We start from the raw sequence: 27,402 nt of genomic DNA, 5'->3' as shown, positions 1-27,402 counted from the left end.
ACCCAGTGAATTATAGGCCAGTCAGTCTCACCATGGTTCCCAGTAAGGTCATGGAGCAGATCTTCCTGGAAACTATTCAAAGGCACATGGAAAATAAAATGGATTGGTGACAGCCAACACAACTTCTCTATGGGCATATTGTGTCTGACAAATCTGTCGTCCTTTTACAATGGGATCACAGCTTTTGTGGATGAGGAAAGAACAAGTGATATCCTCCAGCTGGACTCAAGCCAAGAGCCCACAAAGCTAACCATATCCTGGGCAACAAAAGCAACATGGCCAGCAGGACAAGGGCAGGGATTGTATGAAGCAGAGTTGCACTACAGCCCATATGAAGAAAAAAATACACGTATATAAAAGGAAGTTTCAGAAATGTAACAAGGTACTCCTTACAAATAATTCATAGCAAGCAATGTACTCTTCTTGGCAAGCGTTGCTGATTGGAATTCCAGGGCTCTAAAAAGCTCTTTATTAAGGTGTAACAAACTGTGAAAGTCAATTTTTGGAACAGCAACTGTAACTGCAACAATAAAAAGTTGCTATAAGAATTGGATGAACGTGAATGCTGTAATAAGCACATGTCAGTGGCCAGGAGCAGACAAAAAGCAATTTAAGAATAAAAACAATCATAAAATATTCAAGGAGGCCAGAGGATTAGCACTAAAAGCAAGTAGCATTAATTATGAGTTCTAAAGCAGAAAAAATTGCTGATAGACCAAACGTCAATTAATAGTAATTGCTCTGAGCTAGACTTTAAACACATTACATGAAAATGGTAGTTATATAAGGCTATGCAGTAAGAGGTGACACAAAGTTGAGATCAAAGGTTAATTTCACTATTGCCTACAAACTTATACTGAAAAAAATCCAAGAATATTAAGGTCAGCAATGGGTTACTTTTGTCAAGATAGATAAAGACAAAGGGACAAACATTTTCAGAAATAAAAATAGTAGATTATTCATGAAATTGTGGCTACCATCAGGCTCACAGAACAGCATTCTTCTGACACAGTCACACCAAAATGTTCGGGAGTCTCAAAAAAGCAGTATTTTTCTAGACATTTGAAAGGAAATTAAATCTGTCCCTCAGAATATCTGAAGATGTTAATTTATGTGCAATATGGTCAAATGTCTAATTTTAAAAAATACATTTTTTACTGTGATAAAAATGTATAGAAAGCAAGAATAGTTTGCAAGGAAACTAAAGCATCATTCAGAGAGCTATAGCATATGGATTCAAAGAATTCACCATTAACATGATATTTTCTGATATTATTATTACATATCACAACAGTTGTAAATGGTGTTCTGAACAAGAAGATCTAAAACTTACATTAGAGAAGACAACCAAGAATCTTTTACGTTTTTCCTTTTTAACTTAATGTTTCAACATAATGCCAAGTGGTGTCAAGAATATATCTTTCCTGACTGATATTACCACTCATTTAATTTTAAGGAAAAAACTACTTATACACAACCACAGCCTTGGTTGCTACACAGGGAGTGTGCAGAAGATGTAATTGTAGGTAATAAAATAAATCTTGGAAGTAAAAGCTCAACTAACATGCAAGAAAGGAACAAAGGTAAGTAGACCATCCCAAAACAAAATTAAATGAGAATTTCTTCAAGTCACCACATATCCTTAGAAGACAGGGAACATGAAAATTAAGTTAATTTACCTATTTTGACTGTAACATGCAATCATTTGGGGACATCAGGAAGGAAATAATATTAAATCTATAAAATAGAATTTTGGCATTGATATTAATATCAGTTTTGCTTAAAAAAATCTCGAAGACCAGACTCTGCATCTTCAATTCCAATTCTGTTTTTGCTACTGGAATGTAGATTTGAAAGCTGAAAATCTTCCAGAAGAATAAAAAATTACTTAAAAGCCTCTTAAACAAAATACTTGATAAATTCGTGCATATAAATCTAAAAAATTAAGAACTTTCCTAGACAACTTCACCTCATTCTAAAATTCAAAGAAAACAAAAACATGAGAAGGTTGAAAACAGCAAAAACAAAATGATCTTTTGTGACATACTGAAGTGTTGGAAATTTCAGGCAGAGTGACTTGAACAGCATTAATAACCACAAAAGTCATTCAAGGATATTACAGTTTTCCTTCTGCCCCTGTGACTTCTGGTGTTCTGGCAAAAAAACTACTTGGATGTTGTTCTGCAGTTAGTTAATAGGATACACAGATTTTTCTCCTTGCAGCTCATTAAGTTCACTATAACTTTAACTTTTTCAGCATTACTAGTCCAGAATTTAATATTAAGCAATTGATTTTTTAGTTAGCACGTGTTTGTTAAACTAAGGGGAGTCATTATCTCCTTCCCCTTCTGTATCTATTAAAAAGTCAAGCTCTGTTTCTTAATAGAGTGTGAACTACACAGAAAGCATCAACAGCATGCTCAAGCAGTGACAGGTAATGTGGAAAGAGATCCATTCATTTTGACATCAAGGTTTAAATCTCAACTAGTCTTGGCAGGCTCCTTCCGCAGGTCACTGAAAGAAACAGGCACTTCCAGAGGGTGATTGACAGCAGAGTGTAAGTCACTTCACTCTCCACAGGCCACATGAGACATTCTTTCAAAGCATCTATTAATTTTCACTGACTTCAAAAGCAACTAGGGTGACAAGTACAGACTTAAACATAATCTTTCACATATTTAAGGCTGGCTGAGGTAGATCTCTGCACTGCTAGCATTGAAGCCCTCTAAATATTATGATTGGAATTGGATGGATTAATGGATATTTGAAGCTGTCTCAACACAAATATAGAAATCCAAATCAAGTCTAATTGAACAAAACTCTCAGACTGTACAGATTTAAAGTCTAAATATATTTTCAGCTTATGCCTTTTTCATTCCTTTATTTTTTATTTGATCTTGAACCTTATCAGCTCTTTTTTCCCATGAAGCCAAGTATAAGCATAGAAGACCTTTTAACATCTTCTGCTCTTTGTAGTGGCACTCTGTCTCCAACTACATTTTAGTAGTACTCATGCCTCCTAGAAAGTATTCATGCAAAATAATTAGTATTAGTTACGAAAGGTTTATTTTTCCCATCCTGTACCCAGGAAATCTCTATAAGGCATGCACAATTATTTCATTTGGGTATGTTTTCTCATGCCGTAATGTAGCATCACTACAATACAGCAATTTTCTATAGGAGAAAAAATAAAAGTATTCAGTCCTATTTTCAGTATATAGAGCTTTTAGAAATATTCTTTTTTATTGATCAGGACTCAAATATATAAAGAGTATTTCAGAAATGAAAAGGAAAAATAATTATTTGTTTATGTACTATATAGAGCATAAAGGGGAGAAAAAAGAAAGCATTCACTCTTCCACAACAAATGTAGAGAAACCTTTGGACTACTTACCAGTGGCCTTTTTTTTCTTTGGGTTTATGCAGCACAATACAGAACTCTGTGCAGAATATATCACAGGTTGATGAAATTTAGTTGCAGTGAGTAGTATGGAAAATATCAAAGCATTAATGCCCTGCACTGACCTCTTGCTTCTGCATGAGTGAAACAGTGGAGAGAGAGTACATGATATGAGTTATTTCTATACAATAAAGAACAACATCTTGTGCCCACACAAATTTTGATGAGAATTCAGACAATACAGTTTAGAAGGAGCCTCACAGTGTTAGAAGGCCTGGTGAGAGGTTCTCATCATAGTACACACTGTGATAGATAGATAGATAGATAGATAGATAGATAGATAGATAGATAGATAGATAGATAGATAGATAGATAGATAGAGATAGAGAGTTAGATAGATGATAGAAAGAAAAACTGTATGTGTTTTTATTGGAGAAGAAACAGCTAATGGAATTTACTTCACAAATTGAAGTGCATCTTCACAGCGTTCAGCCACACTCTGAAATAGGAAATATTCACCGAACTGTCACTTTTGCTTTAAACTGCTTATTTATTAAATACTCCATTAACTCTCCATTATATATTTGTACACACTGTTTTTCATTAATTATCATAATTTTATTTCTGATGCTTTTCTATTGGAGGGCAAAGGAGTCCCCAGTGTTAAAAACCAGGAAAAAATGATGCAATAAGCAGCTCTAAGTACATTTTCCCCCTGCATTTTAGCTGTTCTCTCTGACTTGTTCCTTCTCTCTGTATTTGCTTTTGAAATGTAAAATAATGTAATTGCATTCATGTCACAGGAGCTATACGAGAATTGGTGATATATGATGTGTTTTACCAGCTCTGCAATACCAATTTATTAGCAGTCTTTAACTTTACAAATCACCCTCTATTTGAATAGATGATTTAAGAACACTTACTTAGGTTTATTTACCCAACAAATTGCTTGTGGACTTAATAAGGAATTCAAGCAGTTTCCCTGGGGTTTCGTGTTGAGAACTTGTTTTCTCCTGTTGTCCCTGAAACAGAGGAAAGGAAAATTCTCTTGAAGTTCAGAGGTATCAACAAATACACACTCAATTCCACCATGTAACTTACCTAATAAAATACCATTAGGGACTGGTGCAGTGGCCCTGACTGTCCACCACTGCACATAGAAGGAACGATCAAGTAAATGCAGGACCAGCACAGCCCTCAGGCCAGTGCTGCAGAGAATTTGGCTGCAGGACAAACAAAACCAGCTGGTTTTAACAGAGGAGCCTGTGGCAGCTCCTACTTCATATTGGCAGTTCCACTCCCTGCCTGGCCTTGCTTCCATCCAACTGTGCAGCTGCAAGCCCCACACAAACATCTCTCCTATCTGAGAGCAGGAATTATGAATAGAGCTCCTTCCATGTAAGGAAACAAGTAGCTCCAAGGATCCAAAAGGGAGGGTGTGTTCTGTGGATGGGGTCTGCTCGGGGCTGAAGAGCTATTCAGTGCTACACCACCTAAAGCGACATAAAGATTGCCTACACTCTGCTCTTCTTGTAGTGCTGACTGTGACAAATACAAATTTTTTCTTGATACCTTACAGAGCATCATTGGCTTTCTAATTGTGGTTATAATGGGCTGGCAAGCATCTGTCGGTACAAATAATTTATCTTGATTTGAGGATATACTTCCTGATCTCCATATGAGAAACTTACTTTGCTAAATGCAAAGCTTAAAATTAATACAGATGCCTTATTTGCTAGTTAAATATCCATCATAAAATTTCACCTTGAAATAAATGAAAATTATATTAAATTGAGGGGATCAAGGTCATAATTGGACCAAATTTTCTCTTGTATGTTTTTTAAGGATTAAATAAAGAAACGTGTAAGAGTATGACCCAGAACCAAGGGAAATAAAGATGACATACCAAATCCTCCTAGAACTCCAAGTTTAACCCCAAGTTTATTTAAATCAGTGGACTTAAATACAAGTCTTCAAAGCTTATCTTTACTTAGAATGAAAACAGCACAAAAAAAGCATTCCAGTAAAGGACAACATATAATCTTCCTGATTATTATCAAGTGCAAATCTTTGAGAAGGGACAGCCTCTAAACCCACATCCATAAATTTGAAAGCTACATCCATAAAATCAAAGAATTACATTTTTCATCTTCAAATGACATAATTAGCATAATTAGTCCTAATTACCATAATTAGTGAGTGCAATAATTTATAGGTGGAAAAAACTCCCCCTGTGTGACAGGGAGCAAGGGAGGAACAATAAGACACCACAAAAAGGTTTCTATTGGCAGTTTTATTTTCTAAGTGTTCATTGTAATTTTGCATGTTGAGATCTTTAAAGAACAATAGAACACAGTGAAAGTGGCCCACAGAAATGCTTCTAAATTTATTTTTGGTACAGGCAGTGTGTCCTTTCAGTAACCTGTGGTCGAGGAATGAACAATCTAGAGATCTGCTTTGTTTTTTTCTTTTGCCTGTTTGCATAGTGTGTAGAGTATCCCTTAGCAGAAGAAAGACTTGCCATTAGTTTTACAATTGAAGCAAGGGATGTATTCCTGATGAAAGAAAACCAATACAAAGCAAAGATCATGAAGGGGAGGGTGGAACAACTGAAGTAAGCCTCCTGCTGTCTCTCTTTTCTAACCTGCTAAGGGATATTTCTAGCTGAGGCTGGATGGACTTTAAGCACAAAGAGCCATGCAGAGGAAAGACGAGGAAAGTTCATCTTTTCTGTTAAAAGGAGTAATACAATTGTAACTAGCTGCTTATACTGGCTCAGTGCCCAGCATGATTAATGATGCTTTCAGAACGGTTTTAAAGAACCACTTAAACTTGCTCTTATGAATTTCAAGTGTGTCCATTTTCCAGTGCTTGGCCTGTTTATTTGACTGCCCTGTTGCACTGAGCAAACCATCAGGCTAAGACAGAAGAGTTTTCATTTTATTGGCTCATATGCTGTTAGATGGAAAAAAAATCTGCAAAAACTCATAGAGAAAGGGAAAATATGAACCTTGGACTGTGAAATTAGTGTCAGTAGTGATAAAATAGGTTTTATTTGGTGTCTGATTATTAGCTATGTTGCTCAACATGTTCCTGGTGTACACAAAGTCTGTGAGCAAAACTTTGCCTTCCTCACATACAGGAAGAACTGGAAATTGTGGAAAGGTGGGTCAACCAGAAATTAAGTCAGTGCATGTGCTACTGTTTCGGTGTGAATTGATCCGTGCTTTTAAAAAAGTAGACTGTAGTGCTTAGCTTAATTCAGACTCCTCTGTAACTGATGTAGTGCACAGCATTGACAGTCCCTACAATAATTACCATTTGAAAGAAGACAAAACTGTTTGAAATTATTAATTCTGCACACAAAGAGGAGGCAGATAAAAGCATGTTATACATTTTAATGTACATCTTTCAAAAGACAATTTGCTCTGTGCCTAGGAGGATGTTAGCATCAGAGGAACTTTCCACTTCTACCTCTATCCAGCTTTGCCCGATATACAGGATACTGATTAGAACACTGCTAGAAGCCCCAGAGGGAAACAATTTTTTTTTTGTAAACTCTTTTAGTTTCAGTGTTTTGAAAAAGTTCCCAAGTATATCTGAGATGAACAAACTTTATTTTAAATTGAGAAGCAATCTTGGTCTGTATTTACACAGTTCTTGATCATTACAATAGCAATTTTCCTATCAGTTCTTTTAGTTATATAGGAGAGAGACCTAATAAATTCTTAGTTATTTCAGACTGGAATGCAGAGATCATGCCATGCAATAAGTATATTTCAAAGAGAAAAAGAAAGGAAAAAAGAAAATAATAAAATAATTGCAATTAAATTTCCCCATAAAATTTCCTGACTTTAATTTGGTAAAATAATTTTCTAGCAGGAAAATGAAAATATTTTATTACCAATATTTCATACACATAATTCAAGAAATTAAATAATTTCAACTGAAAAACCAAAATATTATTGAGCTATAATGTTCTTAATGGACACCTCCACTTTTTTTTCTTCATATTTCAAAATTTTCACTTCTAACAAAAAATTCCAACCTTCATAAGACCCAGGTACATTATTACAGGAAAATAATTGCCTAGAAATATTCAACAAGTTTTGCTGCATTAGAAGTACTATTTAGCAGTGACACAGTTTAGTTTGAACAACTTGTTCCATTGAGCTCCCTAAACTATCTAAACAGGGAATATATATGCTGGCAGAGAACATTTATTACTCATTAACAGCTAATTAGCAAATTCCTTAATTTGCTCCAGTTCTACTTTGATTTATCTAGAGAACTCATATTGAAAAAAAATCTTGTTTGGCTGATTCGTGTTCTGAACTTTTGGAAGCAATAACTTGATGTTTCTGAGGGGAAAAAGGAAAAAGAAAAGAAAAAGAAAAAAATAGATGAGAGATACTCTTTAACTGACAGTGAAATATCCACTAATCTACTGACATATTTACGTCAAATATTCCAGCACTGGAGAGAGGAAAACATCAACTCTAGCCTCTCCATGCACCAAAAAAAGGATTACAAATGGACAGCATTAAACCCAGCATTTTATTAGCAAATTGGTGTATAAAAATGAGGTCATAAACCAGGAAAGCAAACAAAATCTTGGCTTCATCACAAAAAAAAAAAAAAGTAAATTAAAAGATAATTTTAAGAGAGAAAAATGCAGTATTAATAATAGACCCATGGAAAAAATAAATCAGAGATCTTTCATATGTAAGGCATAAGAATTGAGAGGAAAAGTGCAGAAACATAAAAAAGTAAAACAACATATCAAAGTATTGATCTCTTGTACTTTCACTGAGAGCACAAGATGAATTTCTCCCTAAAGATCTTGCTTTGGGAAGGAAACGTTAACTTTTTTTTGCAACATGAAGGATTTGGGAAGAAAGGGCACTATTTCTGAAAATGTGAACTTTGCAAGATGAATCCAAGAATACATTGTCAAAAAGCAGTAATGACCATAAATTCACTACCAGCTGCACAGCTTATAAATCAAGTTGAAAATTAGATGTCTAGGTCTCCAAACTGGCAAAAGATAGATGCAATTGAAGAACTATATATTGCTTTTAGGCTTCCACTGGAGAATGTCTATCCAAGGGAAGAGAACCAATTCTGAAAGCAAAAAAAATAAGCAGTTACAAAAACATTTTATCAGATGTGTCACGTAAGGATGAGGCAGGATTCCAATGTATAAAGCAAAAATATATAAGCTCCATTAAAAAACTAAAGAACATTCAGAAAATAAATCAGCTGCCAGTAATAGATGAAATCCATTAAAGGAAAAAAAGTGGGTTTCCCTTTCCACAGACAAACACTACTGAAATAATAAGGACTTCCTACCTTTACAGTACTTCTTTTTTGAAGTTCAAACATGCAAAGAAAGTTGTGAAAAATATTAACAGATCTTTTTATAAAAGGACAGAGACTTGCTAAACAAGTCCATGTGGCAGACATTAATATGAAAGCTTTCAGCTATAAATAAAGAAAGCAAAAGATCACGACAGCTATGGGTTGGAGCTTTTCCTATGCAGCACAAGAGGCTGTGGCCATCACACACAGGGATTTTATGCATCACAGTAAGGCATGTCTTCTTTATGAAATGTCCCCTGATGATGTATTGACAGGGCAATATTTTAGACCAAAATCTATTATTGAAATACAGAAAAGTTTCTAAAGTCATTTAAACAGGGGAATTGGGTCTGCAAGCACAGAGTACTTCTTCTGTTGGCCTGGATTGGAGTCCTAGTTAAGGAAGGTTCCAAAACATTCCCATTTCAAGTGAAAACAGAACTTTAACTCAACTTTGAAAAAATAATATATATATATATGAGAGGAGATATGAAAAACTTAATTTTAATGTGGGAGATAAAGTGGTAAAATCAATTCTTTTACGCCACACCAAAAATTGTTCTTAGACTTATCATTATTTATGTGATGCATATGCTTCCTTCAGTGAAAACAGGCAATATTATCTTCATTAGAAAGAGTATTTCTGAGGATAAAATACTAACATCTTCTTAAAACAATACAAATTGAAGAAGTATGACATGGCTCTGTATAAACATTTCGAAGGAATTTCAGTATTCCCTTTCCTTTAGAGAAGGTACAAGATGTCTTGGGTTTACAGCAAGGTTTTGGTAGTGGGGGAAAAGCAGGGGTGGCATCTGTGAAGAGACAGAAGGAAATGCCCAAATCTGAGAGAACTGGTTCCAGCCAACTCAACATCCTTCCAGTGACATTGGTGGCACCTTTGTGACAACATGTTTAAAAGAAAGGGTAAAAACAGCTGTGCAGGAGCTGGGATAACAGCTGTGAGAGGAACATCCTGCAGATACCAAGGTCAGTGGAGGAGGAGAGGCAGGAGATGCTGGACCTGAGATTCCCCTGCAGCCCATGGTGCTGACCATGGTGAGGTAGCTGTGGCCAGCAGTCCAAAGAGGTCCACAATGGAGCAGAGATCCACCTGCAGCCCCAGGAAAACCACATGCCAGAGAACACTGATGTACCTGAAGAAAGTTGCAGCCTGTGGAGAGAAGCCCACAGAGGAGCAGTTTTTCAGGCAGGAGCCGTGGGTCGTGGTGGACCCCGACTGAAGCAGTCCACTTGTGAAGAACTGCACCCAGAAACAGGACTCATGACAGAGCAGTTCTTGAAGAACTCCAGTCCATGTGAAGCACCCAGGCTGAAGAAACTTCTGAAGGACTGTACCCTATGGACCTGACCCAGTGCTGCAGCAGAGGAAGATTGTGAGGAGGAATGAGCAGTAGCAATGAAGTGTTAGGAGCTGGCCACAATCCCATTTCCCACCCCCCATGCTGCTCAGAGAAGAGGAGTAGAAAAATTGCAAGTGAAGTAAAGCTGAAGCTTGGAAGGAGGGAAGGGTGAGGAGGTGTTCTTAGCTTTGTCTTTTATTCCCACTATCCTACCTAAATTTTAACTGGCAATGATTTAAAGATGAACAAAAAATGTCCTGGCAGGCACTGTAATATTACCGTAAATATCACAATATCAGATGTTTTCTAAATCTCAGACATCAGGCCAAAAAGTGTATTCCTTATTCAGAATGGCCGTGGGGATTTGGGGTTTTTTCCTAATTATTGCTTACAAGACAACTGAATTCACGATCATCCTGCCAAAATGCCAGATATTACCTCTCATAAGTTTACCAGTTCTTAACATAAGTTTTCCAGTTCTTACTTTCTTATCAGAAGAAAAACAGTCATTATGAGATATAGGGTAGACTGAGGCTGGTATAAAAATATTAAAAGGAGAAAAAAAATACCAAAAATAACCTTAAGGCATTTAAAAACTGTTTCTGTCACATAAATTTGACACGTGCTTTTGCATGTTTCTTCCTGCAGGTTGTTCTGTTTCAGCTGTGGAGAAAGATTTAATTTTCCTCCTTGCTTGCTTTATAAAAATGATTATTTTTCTTTTATTTTTTCTAACATGAAGTAGCATATTGTAACAAACAAGACAACAAATGGTATTGTGTAACATAGTGACAAAACAACCATATTTTTTAACACAGATTTCAAAATTTAGGAAAAGACAAGACAAGTACTTTGGACAAGAAAGTCCTGCTAGTTTCACAAAAGCCCTAGTAGATCAGTAGGTCTGGCTTGTTTAATGAGTATAACTTGGACAGCACTCTTTGTTCAGTTGTGCTGTTACTTTTCAATTAAATTCTAGCACTTTATTGTGACTACTTGTACGTGGAATAGATTGAAATTTTCAGATGGATTATCAACATATGTTGCACAATTGCAATTAAACTAACAAAGTGCAGTACACTACAATTTTAACTCCATTTAATTAAAATGCCTTTTTTACTAATCCATGTCCATCTGGACAAAAAAATTGTTTCTGACCCTATGAGAGATAAGAGTCAGAAGCCAAGATGTAAAACTCTGTGAGTCAGTTAATTTGCTGCACAGAGAAAACATGCATTTAATACATACAGAATTTCTAATACATTTCATTTTAACCATAAAGAATTAATAGCTCCAAATACAAACCTATTTTCATGTACCCACAGGCCAAACTCTTGGTTGCTTTTTTCCCCATTAAAAATACATATATTTATGCTCCAGAAAAAGGAAAAATCCCAGGTTCCAAGCAAGTACACAGTAGTCCAGGACTTGCATCTGAAGAGATGTGAGATATTTGATCTTAAAGAAAGACAATATAAATAGTAACAATATTTCTTGCAGAATCTTGTTAAGAATTTTTCAATCAGATTTCACACGCCAACTTATACAAAACACAGAGTTCCAGTTTTGATCAGTACATTGAGGCAATATAAAACAGTAATGTGTGGAAGCTCATGTATACTGACAGCACTGGACAAGGTTACCACAAAACATACCAGTGACAAGCTGACATTATTAGACTACCAGTTCAATAACATCATAAGGATTTACAGTCAGTCAAAATATTTTACAGCTGTCAATGCAAAGTTAAAGCCCAAGTAAGATAACTCCTTGTTTACCTTTCACTAAGCAGGATACCATCCCTATAGGTATGTTCCAGAGCCACAATTAACTGACCTGATCAAATTATTGTCCTTTAATCTCTGGGGCCATTTATCCATCAGATTATGTTTAAGAACAGAAAGCAGTTGAGATCTCCCCCTTCTACTTTTACATTATCATCACATTGAGTAGGGAAAAGAAGCTCTGACAGAGCAGTGAACACCAGTGATGAAACTCTCTACTCTCTGTTAGCTCCAATTTTATGTAACAAATGTGGCTTTTCCTGGCTCCACAATTTTGGAATATCAGTATGTTAGATTTTATCCTTTTTTCCCCAAATACCTATTAGTTTCTGTAACATAATGCTGTTTGTATCCAGAAGTGGAGAAAAAAAGAGATGATGTCAAGAAAACGTGGTTTAATCCCAGTACGAGACTATTTTTTTTAGAAACATACCTAACTAGAAGTACTTAATTTTTTCCCTTTTAAATTGTTCCATATTACACACACTTAAGCTTTAAATAACTTTAATAAGACATTCCTTCAAAATTTAGATGCTCTGCTGGATGATGTAAGTCATTTGATATCAGTTTTGCCAACCTTAAACACTCTTGCTTCCCTGGCTGCTGCCAGTGCCCAGCAGAGGGCATTTTAGGACTGAGCTATGTGAATACAAAATGAAGAGACCGAAATTTCTATCCCACCAGTTTGTTCACGCTGCACAAGTACAGGTTTGAGAAGATTAATAAATATTTGAGTATAAACTGCAGTGTTTTCCACACAAATATCAGACCCCTAATATTTAAACAAACTGCCACATGTGACATTTATTTTATTAAGAGCTATGTTTTCAAACTTGCACTTTTTCATACTGCATACGCTGAAGTACTGTAAAACTGACATTTAGACAGTTAACTGTCCAGGCACATTAAAACTTTAGGAATGATACACTTAAAAAGAAGGAGGAAAACTTGCACAGAAGTCAACGGCTGAAAATTTTCATTTTAGAGAACAAAATTCCTCTTGCAGCAATACTACTATTTAACTGCATGTTATTATATAAATAAACTCACTATTTAAGTATCAGTTTAAAACTAGCTTTATGTATTGGCTGCTTAAAACCACATCATAAGTTTATAACACAGTTCTTCAATAAAACTTTCACTTTCAGATGTGGTTCGTCGAAATCACCTGAAAATCTGAATTGAAAATTATAATGTATATCACCAAGTTCCTACAAGTTAGCACAAATTGGAACGAGTGCTAAAAGTGCAGCCTGACTGGATGGTTTCAAAAGATGCACACACAAATCTGCTTGCCTAAATACATGCTCAGTTACACCAGCTGGGTTTTTCAGACGTGGATATTCAGTTACGTGCCTTGATTTCAGGGGATAGTTCCACTTACAGCGCTCGTGCAACTCCATACAGCCTGGCTGGAGTCTCAGGCTACAGCCTCAGCAGAGTCAGCCACAACCATGCCCTAATTAACATTTTCCTAAGGTTACAGAGCTTCAGTTTGCAAGGCTGAATGACAGAGCTTCCACTGCAGCTTCCACAAGCTCAGACTGATGACAAAGGAGGGACATAGTGCTAATACGACACATATTCTATCAGTGTCCAAAAATGTTGTCTACTAGGCCATTGGACAAGGTTTGGGCATGGAAGAAGGGATCCACTGCATCTCTTCTTCAGCCTTCTCAAGATGTGGAAATTATAATGTGACCTACATCTCTGAAACAGCCACTTCCTCCTGCATGACAAGCCTCCCTGTCAGAAGCATGTATTCAGGATCATTCACAGTTTAAGCACTGATACTGAACACAAATTCCCACACACAAAGTATTAATTTGGGGCAGAACAGAATTCAGATTGCAAACCTTTGTAGTTGCAATAAAACTGCTGGGTTTTCCCCCCACTCTCCATCTATTTTTTGAAAATGACAAAGTGTTTCAAGTTTCAATCATAGCAGTAAATTAAGCAGTTATTTAATATCAGATGTGCAGTGCTGTATTAAAAGGGTAAAAGGCTCTGGAATCATAAGGACTACGTGTTGGCTACAATCCTCGGTTGCACTGCTGACTGGCAATTATTTGGGGGGCTGAAAGAAGATATAGAAAACAAGAAAAGTTTGTGACCTTGATGAGGCTTTCTACAGAAAAGTGCAGTTTTCCAGTCTACATATTTCCAAATCGTTTACCTCCAAAAACCTGAAAAACCTGCTCTCATGTAAATCTGTCATAAAATAATACCACTTTTGGCAAGGCAGACTCCTGGGGGAAATTCCCAGTCAAATGAGCAGAGTGATAATGATCTAATGAAAAGAAAATTACAATAATGACAGAGAGGAAAAAAAAATAGGATGGCTACTCAAAGGTATATGAGCCTAACTTTGGGGGAGAAGTGAAAAAAGGGGGGTAGCCCCCACAAACACACCAAAAAATCCATCAGGCTTTTCTCCTACTGTGATCTGATTAAATGAGGAACCTGCTTAGGGTTAGCTCCAAACTCCACCTAAATATTTGCCAACATTTTCAAAGCTATGCTTAAACCATGCCCTTAAATCACTAGCACAGGAGCTCTTAGTCACTTCAGGTGACAAAGCTCTGGATGGAATACTGGTTTTTAAAAAAAGTTAAACCCTTGAAAAGTTGTTATGGATGGTGAAAGTTCTCAAGTGTAAATGCACCTCACATCTGATGCAGCTCAATCCCTGGCTGCCAGTGAGAAGGACTGTCTCAATCTTCTGCCCACACTTGGCCATTCTTCCTTTAGATCTGCTGGTGATGAAGCCGGGGGGTGATCACCCCTGTGGCCACCCCTCCCTAGCATGGAGCAGCAGGAAGACACTGTCCCATGAAGGAGGGTAAGCAAGAGCCAAACATGACTGTAGTAGATACAGTACAAAGTATATTACTTCTCTCAAGTCACTGCCATTCATATCATGGAAAAATAAAGTAGTAAGGAAGCCTGCACTACCACCAGGAACATTTGAAGATATAATGATAGGTTACTTGAGTCTCATCTCTTCAGTGTAAGTACCAAATACACTTCTGATTTATAAATTAAAATATCATTGAAAGAACTAAATCAATGAGCTTATCCAAGCCTTCCATTGTGGAAAACAGTAGCTAGTGCTGGTACCTTGACTTCCTCCCACTCAGGCTTTAGGCAATGACATCTTAGTGGAAAAATGGCAATATGCACTGATTTATATCCTCTTATCTGCTGACAGATCTTGCCAACTGGAATTGTGCACTAGTGTCTCACATCAGTAGTTAGAAAACATGATGAGGCATTTAGAGCTGACCTTTATCCCATGGTTAGTAAAAGAATAACAGATGCCTGCTTTGTTAAACCTGAAGAATATGAGACTGTTTGAGAGGATCTGAGTAACTGCCATAAAGTCAGGAGTTAAAACAATGCAGGCAGGGGACTTCATGGCATAAAGCTCTTCTGGGAGAGGGAATGTGTGTGCCTGCCTGTGTGTGTCGAGGGGAAGTTTTTCTAAACTGAGAAAGGGACAGTAACATTTTCAAGGAAGACAGTAAAGGTAGAAGATAGAGGGTTTGCAAAATCATATTCAGGATAATGATCTGGAATTTCACTTCTTCCACATTTTCAGCCAAACAGCTCCAGGAAGGAGACTGGGATCCATGAATCACCAAGAAAAAAATGAGTCAAAACAATTTCCACAGGGATGAAAAAGGAGGTATAAAGAGTTCAAGGTCTGTCATGGGCACAACTTAAAGTGACTGCTTGAAATGGCAGCAACTATTCCAAGTTGGATGTCTAATTCTCTCCAGGTAATGGATAGGACATGCTTTTGAAGGGCATTCACAGTAATCTGTATCCTGGCTATAGCAGGCCAAGCCAGGAATTAATACAAGAATTTAATCAAAAACCTGTTTTCTTACTTCTTTTCCTCCAGCATTTCATCATAGAGAGGGAGAAGGGCTGAAACTTGAGAATAAAGCAAGCAGGCACTTTCTGTCCCTGCTGGACACTGGCACCTACCCAGCTGCTGAGTCTTTAACTACCACACAGGCATGTAAAGGATTGCAATTTTTTTTTCAAGCTGTGGGACCAAAAGGATGCTGAGGTCACCAAGTCCTACCAAGCCCAAGTGATGCATTTCAGGATAGATTTGTTACTATTGTTAGTGTAAATTCTTTATTACCAGGAGGTACCAGTTCTGCCAGCAAGCATCTGCTTTCCTTGGAAATTTGGATCAGGGTATCTACCCACAGTGTATGTCCTCAGGGAAATCAGACCATCATTTCCCATTTCCTGTGAGATATCCAGCACAGCACACTTTCTTTACCTACATCTGGATGGAAAAGATTGAGTTACTGCCCTTTAGATCACATCTGCATTTTGTTCCAAAAGTCTCATAGCTCACAGCTCTAATAATATATCAGGTCTCTCCACAGACTACCTACTGTTAGTCAGAGTCATCCTTCCTGGCTTTGTAATTACAGACTGTGGGAGAACTTGGACTTCATAGCAGCCTTCAGAGTGCTTTGGTGTGAGAGGAGAGGTATATCTTCCCATCAGCTCAAAGGTCAGGGGATGTGAGGAAGTTGTACACCAAGCTCTTGCTTTGACTATATATAAGAAAGAAGGAAAGCAGCCATTAGGGACATGTGGCAAAAATAATTGGAGCTGGAGGTATAAGATTCAGCAAGGAATGTGACTGCCTGACACTGCAGGGAGTGTTGGGAGATGTGGGATGAACTCTGGACTTTGGAGGGGTGTCAGGACACTTCAGTACAGTTGTACATTGAAATACTTCAGGAACTGAGCTGCAGAAGATACTTAATTGTTATGTAAAATGTATCTAATAAAACTAAACACAATACAAGGGGAAAACTTAAAATCATCCAAGATGCCAATAATAAGGTGCAAAGTTTGTGTACCCTAAGAGGCTTCATTCAGATAAATCAATGATCTTATTTCTAAGGAATAAATGATAAAGTTTTCTTACCACAAGGTTCTAAATTCTAACACTTTCAGCAGAGAATGAATTCACCATCTATTTCATGAGGAAATTCAAGCCATCTTATTTTGATCTACCAACATTTTGTCTACCAGACCACAGAGACAAATGAGCAAAGCGAAAGAGGAACATTCACTCCTTGTTTGTTGTGAGGAAATACATAAATTGAAAAATTAAAACTAGTAAGTCTGAAGATATTACAGTAATAGAGGTCATAAGTAAACAATCTAAAAAAAGTCTTGCATTTCTTAAATGAGTAAGACTTCTTGGCAGCCTCCCATGTGAGTGGTGAGGCCCAAGACTGTTTACCTCATAAGATAGCAAGCAGATAAGACTGTGTAAGTGATGATTAAAGATATAAAATATCCAACATGAGGTGGGAACAAGGGAGAGTCAAAAGCAGCCTGTCTCAGTTTAAAGAAAATACAAAGCAAATAGCCTATGCAGATACTGAATACACAGAGGTTCAAGGACTGAGTGTCCCCAGACTGGCAATGATACTTCAGGTCTGCACAAATGCAGAGAAGTCTGGCTGGAATCTATTTCTCTATGTGTAGAAACACTTTATATTAAACATAGCATTGAGATACCAAAGAAAACAGAAAATGTTAAGCCTGTAAACCAAGAGCAGCAAAATCATGCCAGCACAGCAGCAATTTCATATAAAATTGCTGTAGCATATTACAGGTTTGGTAGCTGAATCAGCAGAGCCTTCAGAATGGAAGCCCATGAAATGCAAATCTGTGTAAGGCTTATTTGCTATCCCACATCCCTTATTTTCTAGAACTACAAAAATCTGTTAGTGAAGACATCTGAAAGAGATGTAGTTAGACACAGGATTTGGATTCACCATGTGCTTCAATTTTATGGTTCTAAGTTTTTGGTTTTCCATGGTAAATATCACAAGAACTGTACACTAAGAAAACTTTCTTTGTTGTCATGGACTATTTTTCCTGAATCATCTGATATTTTTCAGAAAATGAGAAAAACATGAATTTTTCTGACAGGTGGTATCAACTTCCATGGAAAAATCATGTTGTTCACATCCCAGGAAGGTATGAAATTCACTATACTAATGTAGCTTTTGTAATATTCCAAAAAAATCTACAAATAACCATTAAAAAATCTAACAAATACAGTAATTTCTTATTATAAAGACCGGAGAATGCTTACCAGCACACATAGTGTTTTCTACTCAATATAAACTATTATTTGTTCATAGACTTTCTTTGAATAAGCCAAAGAATACTTGTTCAATCTAATTAATATGCAATTGCATGGGCTGTAATATAAAAAGAAATCAATCACAATCTATCAGAAACAGAATCTGAAAATTTCTTACTGAAATAAAGTATACAAACAAAAACCTCTACAACAAAACACCGGAAGTATTAAAACAAACATGAGTCTAACTTTAGCTAAGCAGCTTCAGGTGTTATGGTTTTGTGTTCATTCCAATAGAAATAATATATCATTGCAGCTGGTACAGGTAAGGGCTCAAATGAACAAGGTTCCTTAAGGCAGCAGTGGAAGCAGTCATTTTCATCGTTTATCTTGGCCAAGGGTCATTTTTGATATTTTCTTGTGTCAAAAAATTTCCTTCCATCTAGTATGAACTGTTGACTGTATTCACCTGCTACATTTTTCTGCTGGTGCTCACTGGTTTGATACTTGCCAGTTCACTTTTAGGACTATCTCATTTGATTTAAGGAAATTGAGAAAATGCCAACCACTGTAAGAAAGGGATTACCTGAAACACTGAATCTAATTTAACAGAATTGTTTGCACCCTGAATTTCATAGATAACTGTCAAAATAGCAATGGCACTAACACTATTTTCAGACATGAAAGTTATTTATAGTTATGCTTGATTTTTATGCCAAAAAAGAAGCAAACTTCCCAGAGTTTTAAAAGCACATGATTCTTCAAGAGCAGCCTCCAGTTTTTACTAAAGTAATATTTTTCACTTAATATAAACCTAAACCAACTTTAGTTTTCCATGTAATCTATCCTTGGTCTATATTATTAATATTTTTCATTTTCGTTTTTGTTTGTTTATGGTTTTATTCATTATTTTGCTGGGCTTTTTTCTATAGCAAAAGCAATATAGAATCTGACATTAATTTCATGGGTTTAGGATACATTATATGAATTACAAACAGTAAAACCATAAATATATTTTAAGTAAGCTTTATTAAAACTGCCTAAAAATGACAGCAAATGATTTCAGTCACTGCAAAGACAACACTTCCCCAGCAAAGTGGTGGAATCACCATCCCTACAAGAGTTCACAAGGCACATGGATTTGGCATTTGGGGATATGATCTAGTGGTGAACACTGTGCTGCCAGGTAAATTATTTGACTTGATGATCTTACAGGTTTTTTTTCAACCTTAGTAAGTCTATGATTTGACCATGAAAGGAGAGCTCCCTACCATAGCCTAGTTTCCAGAAGTTGCAATTAGCAGGATAAAAATTGAGATACATATAGAAGACAGTTTAGGAAACCTGAACCAAAAGCTTTAATGATTCCTAATGCAAGAAGAACACAACTTTTACTAGTGAAGTTCCTAATGCTCCTAAACTACAAGACACCTAACCCAGTATTCAGATGTACAAATCCAGTAACAGAGTCCTCAAGTCTTTTGCCTAAATAATCAGTAAAGTTTCTTTCATTAAAATTTCCCACATCACTCTGGATTGGTTTCTGCACAGATCCAGACTATTGATTGGCATGGTGCCATGGTTTAACCCTGGTTAACTGTGGTTCTTCACTTGCCACTGAAGAAGAAAAATAATTCTACCCCGTCCAAAACAAGCACACATGGCAGTGCAGGCCTGTAGCTGCTTTTGTGCTCACACTGTGGAAATAACCACTAACATGCTTTTCAACAACACAGGTCCATGGTTCCAATAAGCCAGTGCAATAGAGTAGGAGGGTTACTTCTGCACTGGTATGTCTGATGCCCTGGGGTCAGACAAAGGTAAGGGCAGAATCATGCAGCTGTGAGCAGGGAAGAACACTGAACCACTCACTGAACTGCATTTCAGCTTAGAAAAGATATACATTGCACTCTGGAGTTGTGTAACAGCTACAGACCAAAACAAGTGCTGTACCAACACACTAAAACAAATACTTTCATTAATGAAATTAAACTATAGTTTGGATTTGTTTGGGGTTTTTTTGCATTTCTAAGACAATGTCAAACCAGACTGACGGAGTATTTTCTGAAAAATAAAGGAATCCAGACTTTTAAGCCCTTCTGAGCTCAAAAGAGTTTTAAACTTTTAACCTCCTCTCTTCCTAATGCAATTCTCTCACCTTCCTGAATTTGTATTACAACCCCACAGCATGCACACAGAGATTCAGACATCCTGAACAAGGGGATTTGAGTTTGACTTATGCTCCATTGTGTTCTGTGTGCTACCTTCAGGGCCACTGCAGCTTTTCTTTTTCTTTTTCTTTTTCTTTTTTTTTTTTGGTTTGCTTTTAATATGTGATGCATGAAGCAGTCTGAAGAATAGCCTGTAAACTTCATATAGGAAAAATACTTAAATTACTCAGTCATTCACTTAAACCCAGGGATGTCTGAGGGGTTTTCTTCAGTATGAAGATTTTAGAAAAATTATTTAGGGACATTTGTGTTCATTTACTCTTCAGAATTTTTATATAAAATGCTACACAAGTAGGCATTTTTGAATTTTAAATGCTAACTGCAGTTCAAATCTGAATAAAATTTATCCTTCATGGGATGAACTAGCATGATTAAAGCAGCTCCAGGAGTTGTTTTGTAAATATATTATAAAGGAGATTAGTTAGACCCAGGATTGTTGCTTGTATTGTTGTAGTTTTTACAACCAGTTTCTTGTAACAGACATCCCACACATGTTTTGCAACAAGAAGAAAACCCTTGACTGAAACAGTTTACAATTGTTAAATTGGAGAAATGAGAATAAAAATATTACAGGCAAGTGACATAAAGACATTTGGAAACAGAAGTCTATGTTGTTTACTCCAAAGTAAAAGTAGATACCAAATGTTCTGGATGTAAATGAGACCTCTCTTATAGCACAAATCCACCTGGAATAAGAATATCCTGATGTTAAAGACCCAGTTAAATATCCTAAATTTAAAGACCCAGTTGTGAAATTTAGTCAGTAGTAGAGAAGAAGTGGGATAAGATGAGAAAGGCTTGAAAGTAAGAGATCTGCAGGTGTAAAAAGATACTGCTGACTCAGCATCCTGTTCCTGTCATACTTAAGGCCTCCTATCCAGAGTGAATCCTAACAAAATCTCTGACATGTTAGAGATCACCTCAGGCAAGAATGTATATGTATAATAAAAACAGCTGTTTGTGGGAGGGGAGAAAAATTTCCATCAGGAAGTAACTTACCTTTTTTTTCTAGTGACTTTCTTGCATAATAAGTAGGCAATGTGACCTATGCCTGCTTACAAAGTTCCCAATCAACATTTTCTGTTCCACATCACATAGCACCAGAGACCAAATTCAGTGCCTCTCAAGACTGTAAGAAAACCCCCAGACAGGCCTTCTCTTTAGATTAAGTGAGGAAGATAGCCGGTTGCCAAAAGCACTGCAGATTGGCACGTTTGCTCTTGATCTTTGGATGAGAAATACTGTTCCTTTGGCATATGTCCATCTCTTGTTCTGTTTAGACTCTGTTTTGTCTCTCTGCCTCAGCCATCTGAAGCCATAAGGCTAGCCTTGCCTTTGGAAAGACCTAAATTATATGGTTGGAAGGTTCTGCTGTTGCCTGGAGGATGTTGTTTCATTATGGGCACTACTGTTTCACTTAGCCCACAAACTGATTTTCCATGTTTCTGTTATCACAATACTGTATTATTACAGTTCTTTTAATTGGCTTCAAGCAATCATATTTTCTTATAAAATAGAACCTCTTCTCCATTAAAAGGGGATTACATCTGTTTATTTCAGCAGAAGAGTGAGAATTGTACAAATTATCCCTAATACTAATCTCTTGACACAGAATCATGTTCACACAATCACTGTCTTTACTGAAATGCCCATCAAAGCAAGAGAAAATCAGGATCGTAAAGCTGTGACTCTGATTCTGAGCTCAACAGACATGAATTAGTTTCATGCTCTGTCACAGGCATCCAATGAGACCATGAACAAGTCATTTAAGTCATCTGCCTCAGGTTTCTCCCAGAATGGTACCCTACTTCCTCATAGCACTGATGAGGCAAAATGGTGTCTGTGTAGCCTGGCTGTCTACGGCAGTAACTCTGCTTTTTTTCTAATATCCTGCATGATAGATATTATAAAGGCACAGCCATCCAAAATAGTCTTTCAAAATAAAATCTCTAAAATTGTGCAATCTTCATAAAAGACATCTGAACTTATTACCCAGTAGCTGCATTGAAATTTCCAGACATAAGTCTAGGATAGAAGAACGATTAAAAATATTTGTGTTGTGGAAGTTAAAGACACAGTGCTAATTACACTACAAGTTTGTAAGTGCTCAGGGTAAAAAATTAAATTATTAAATTTATTTAAAATCTCTACTGCTAGATACATGCACAAAAGAGTACACTTACATATGTGATTATAGCTTTAAAATTTCCCAACCTTTCAAATATGTAGATATTGTTATTGCTTCAAAATGTTTTTTTGAAACGACAGACTAATTCTCCATTGTGAAATTCCCTGGCTGCATGAAATCTTCACTCTTCTCATGAACTGTGAACACAACTCTAAACTCAGCAGGATTTCCTCTAAATCTGGGATCCCTCTCCTTTGCATCAGATTGAGATGTAGAAATTGAGAAAAACTCAACAGCATTTTTTTCCAAGCACAAAGTGAGACCTCACTTTGAAGTGGCAAGGGTGTAGGAAGTGGAAACATACTTGTTTGTTCTGAAGACAGATGGGTGAATGCTCATTTTGAGAAGTCAGTGAAAAGCTCCCTCCTGCCACAGCAAGGAACCTTGCAGAGTTGCAAGAAAATTCTTTATCTACGGCAACTTAAATACTGGGATGAAAGTGATTGAGGTATTGGCTCAACAGAAACTTAACTGCTTGAAGGAAATGTTGGAACAATCTTAATATGTGGGGTGAAATACACCTTTTATTCCAGTAAATCAGTAACTTCAGAAAAAAAGGACAAACTAAAGCAAACTAAATCTTTGGACAAGGACAGGTTACTCAATGAGTATGTGGGGTTAGAATGACAAAACCAAAGATATGTTTAATAAAGCTAATTTTTTCAGACTAAAAGCCCATGAAAACAGTCTGAACTTCTCTTGATTTCAATAAGCTTTCAATAAGGTCTAATTAAGCTTAGTCTTTGAAAAGATAGAATAAAATGTGAATGGCCAACACAAATGTTGGGATTTCAATAACGTTTTCAGTGAATCTGATTAATTCTCCATGAGTGGGAGCTATAAGTAGTAGACAAAATAGGGCAATTCAGAGAGATGATAAAATCTAGAGATGTCATAAGCTGAAAATCAGGAGATAAGAAGAACCTTGAGAGATTTTCTGGTTTATGGGAAAATAGTACTACTTAGGGACAAGGATGAACTAGAAAATTTTCAATGAAAAAAATGCATTTCCGTTATGATTTATAGCTTTTATGAATAAATGGGACTATTCCAAAATTTAAGTATCCTTATCACCAGCCATTTTTCCTTGTATAACCCAAATCTCTCATGCTGTAATTGGAACCAAATACCTTTTGACTGAGCATGTAAACCAAATACCCCCTTTTCTCTGAAGCAGTCTTGTATCACTTAGTATACTGTGAGTATTCTGTCTGCATAAAACACACATTACATTCTTTCAGCATTTCCTCTTGTTTCCTGGCCCTCTGATCACTATCACTGCTCCCTGCTTATCCCTCTCCACCTAGTCCACATCCTTGAACTACCAAGAAGAAGAAAAAATTGTCTAGTCCAGAGCTTATTTCCTAATGAAGTTAATTGAAAATATGCCTTCTTTCAATGATATTATACTGATAATTCAATTTCAGCTTGTTCATCAGCTATAACCTCAACATATATAAAACATATAAAAATTGAAGCAGTTGCTCAAGGAATCATCAGGATCAACTGTTATTTAAACTTTTTATTTAGAGAGCAGTCTCTTCTTTCATAGCAGTATTTCTTTCAGATATGGTTCTGACTCCTGGAAAGCATAAAGAATTATGTGTAGGGAATTATAATTAAAGGAAAAATGTTATTGCTCTACTGATACAAGACTGCAAAAGTAGTTGGATAGGGCAAAAGTTTTCAGAAAAGAATATTTCAGAAAACAGGAAGATAGTAAATGGAGACATTTTCTGAAAGAATTTGAAGAAGTACAGGTAGAACTACAGAAAGGTTATTTTGTAAGCCAAACTATTAAACAGGAAAGGCCACACAGTAGGAGTAGCAGAGACAATTATGTCTGTGTGAGAGCTCTTCAGTAACTTGGACCAGTGAAGAATGGTACATACAAAAACTGAAAGCAAGGATGAACATAAACCAAGGACACATCAATGAAAGCAAAGACGTGAGTGGATGTAATGTGACATAAAGAGTTAGGCAAAAAAAGGAAAAAAGTTCTGGGAGCAAGAAGTAACTGGAAGACAACGGGAATAGTGAGCATATTTTTGAGAAACAAAAGATGCTGAGGAAGTGAAAATACCTAGTAGTGCCCTATCCTGCTGAGTGCCCTGTCCTGCTGAGAGCTCCCAAAGAGATTTAAGTTCAAATTTTCATTTATCAAAATTAGTCATGATGAAATAGAAAATACTGTTGGTGAAAGGATCAGAATTAAAAAAAGATTTGACAAATCAGTAAGACAACTAGCTTTATCTTTCCAGGTTTGGAACAAATAACAAAAAAAAAAAAAGTGCAATGGTGAAAAGAGAAAATAAAATTCAGAACACAAAATATGGAATAAGAAATGTTTATTTAGATGGTGAGGACAGAATTGTCCTAGGGCTACAATGATTTATATAGAGTGATATCCTTCCAAAGAGCCATGTCCTTATAGAATGAAATAATGAGAACGATAACCAATCCTACAAATTAAGCTTTTGTGAGTTCTCACAGGTAATTCTGTGTCTGGTTTAGGAGCTTCATGTCTAGCAAGAAACTGGACAGAATTCTGATTTCTTTTTTTTTTTTTTTTTAATTTTTTTCAAGTGCAAGAGTTTTTAAGAAGAGGATGAGGTTTTTTTAGGAAAAAAAAGAATAAAATGCAGTGAGTTTGTTTGGTCTAGAAAGCAAGATGAAGGAAACATGGTAAAATGTCAGAAGAAGACAATCATTGTTCTTCCATGTATAAGGGAGAAGAAAAAGAAAAAATACTATTGATAGCAAAGGTTAGAGCTGGAGAAAGTTTTCAGCAGGGTGGTGAAACAGAGGATACTATTTGAACAAACTAAAAAAATATCATATTAAAAAAAAAAGACAATCATGTTCTTTCTCAGGGATGATTCAAGAGAGGAAATTCATACTGTATGTCTCCTTTGAGCCTCTCTTAAATTTCTATATTTTCAGAAACAGAGGGAAGAGGTGGGAGAGTCATTACAATAAACACATTGCAAAATGTTCTTTTTCCAGTGCAAGGAGGAGAGAGATACAAAATGTATATTTTTTGAATTCCAGATTAGGAGCATCTGCTTTCTAAGGTATCTGTCCTCAGCCAGTATCATTTGCATAATTATAGTGCTAGACAAGGACCACACAGAAGCAACTCTATATTGAATAGCAAAACAGACTAACAGCAATTTGAATCACAGCTTGATTTCCCATGGCTCTGAGAAATATCAGATAGTTTTGTTGGCCACGTGTAAAATAGACTGAGGACAATCTCTTCCTCTTCTCCCAAATATGGGCTCATCATTAGGCAATATTCAAATGTTTAAGTTACTGATACAAAAAATGAAATCTGAATTGGTTTACATCATAGGAAACATAATTTCAACATTTGAGACCATCTTCTATTCGAGTCTTTGCAATTACATGAAAAATTACCCGGCCTAATTTAATAGCTTTTTAGATTTGTGATTTGTTTATTTTTAAGCACGTTTGTAATATATCTGACATGACTATCAATACGTTTCTGGTTATACACTCTATGAAACTCAAAACCAAGAGGGCTTTAACTCAAACAAAAAAAGTTACCCTGAGGACTAAAGTATAAGGACAGATAACTATTCCACTATCTACAGGAGGGATACCCTGTTGTTCCCTTAATGTAATGAAAACATTATGAATTAAACAAAAAATGAAACACTGATGAGAAGAGAACAGAGTTCAAAGAAAGAGTATATTTCCCTTGTTCACATGAAGACCTGTTGAGCATTCATAGATGAAGCCATGAAAAACAGACTTCACTTTCTATTTGATTTGGTTTCTTACTAAAACAAGAAGCACTTTTTTACTTTTGCCAGTAAACACTTCAATGTCTTGGAAATTACAATGTAAGTCACATATTATAGAGGATGAAGAGAAAAATCTACATCATAGCAGTTATCAATTACAAAGTAAATGGGAAAAAAACCCCACAAACAGAGTTCCCATATAAAGAAAGAATAAGAACATGCTTAACTAAAATATTCTTGAGGAACTTAATGTTGCACTATATTTCTTTTATGCATTTTGAGATTTACTGAGATAGTTATCCCTAATTTATTTTAGGATGATCATTTTGCTGTAAATCCTCAAGGGGACACTGCTTTTCTATAATAGGTATTTAGCAAACTTCCAAGTGTAGACAAGTTTATGGAAGTAACTTTCTCCTGCATTATTAATGTCTCCATTTCCCTACCTGTAAAAAGAAAAATATATTTCACTGCATGTGTTCTGTTCTAAATCTGATCCAAACACCCAGAATCCTAGCCTGTGTCTTCCACTCTAGGACTGCTACTCTGTGATTCTCACATAAATTACTTGATTAGTTTTCAGAGAAGGACAGGATTAGAAAACATCCTTGTAGGCTTTAATGAGTAGGCACATAAATTATTCTTTCCTTATATGCCATAAAAAAGAATAAAGAATACCTTTTTTCTGGATTCAGCCAGAACTCAGAAGCTCAGAACTACTTATTCCTGTCAAGACCTAGGCACTTCTGACCATGCACAAAAGCAGAGATTTAGGTTACACAGGGAATTAGAGAAATGTTCAAATGAACAAATTATTGATTTATTTTCTGGCTTATGTGCCTCTGTAAACACATAATTAGATTAGTGAAAAAAAAAAACTTCAAGATTAACTTCAAAATGGCATTTGTTCAGTATTTTCTCTGAAATTTCATTACTTTCTGGGTAAAATTTTCTGCAATTAAGTTTAGTTTTCAGGGTAGGTCTTGCTTTTGAGAAACCGGTAATTCATGTGTCATCCAAAATTTCTATCGCTGTGTTTAACTTGGCCTAATCCAGATTTATCTTTCCAAACTGAATCCAGCCTTTTACTTGGCAAAATGCTTTCACTGCTTTATGGCTGCCAAGAGGCTTGCAAGATTTGCCCTTTGGATGGGCATTTAAACTG

Source organism: Molothrus ater, chromosome 2, assembly GCF_012460135.2.
Source record: "Molothrus ater isolate BHLD 08-10-18 breed brown headed cowbird chromosome 2, BPBGC_Mater_1.1, whole genome shotgun sequence".
NCBI lineage: Eukaryota > Metazoa > Chordata > Aves > Passeriformes > Icteridae > Molothrus > Molothrus ater.
This window is presented reverse-complemented; position numbering follows the sequence as displayed.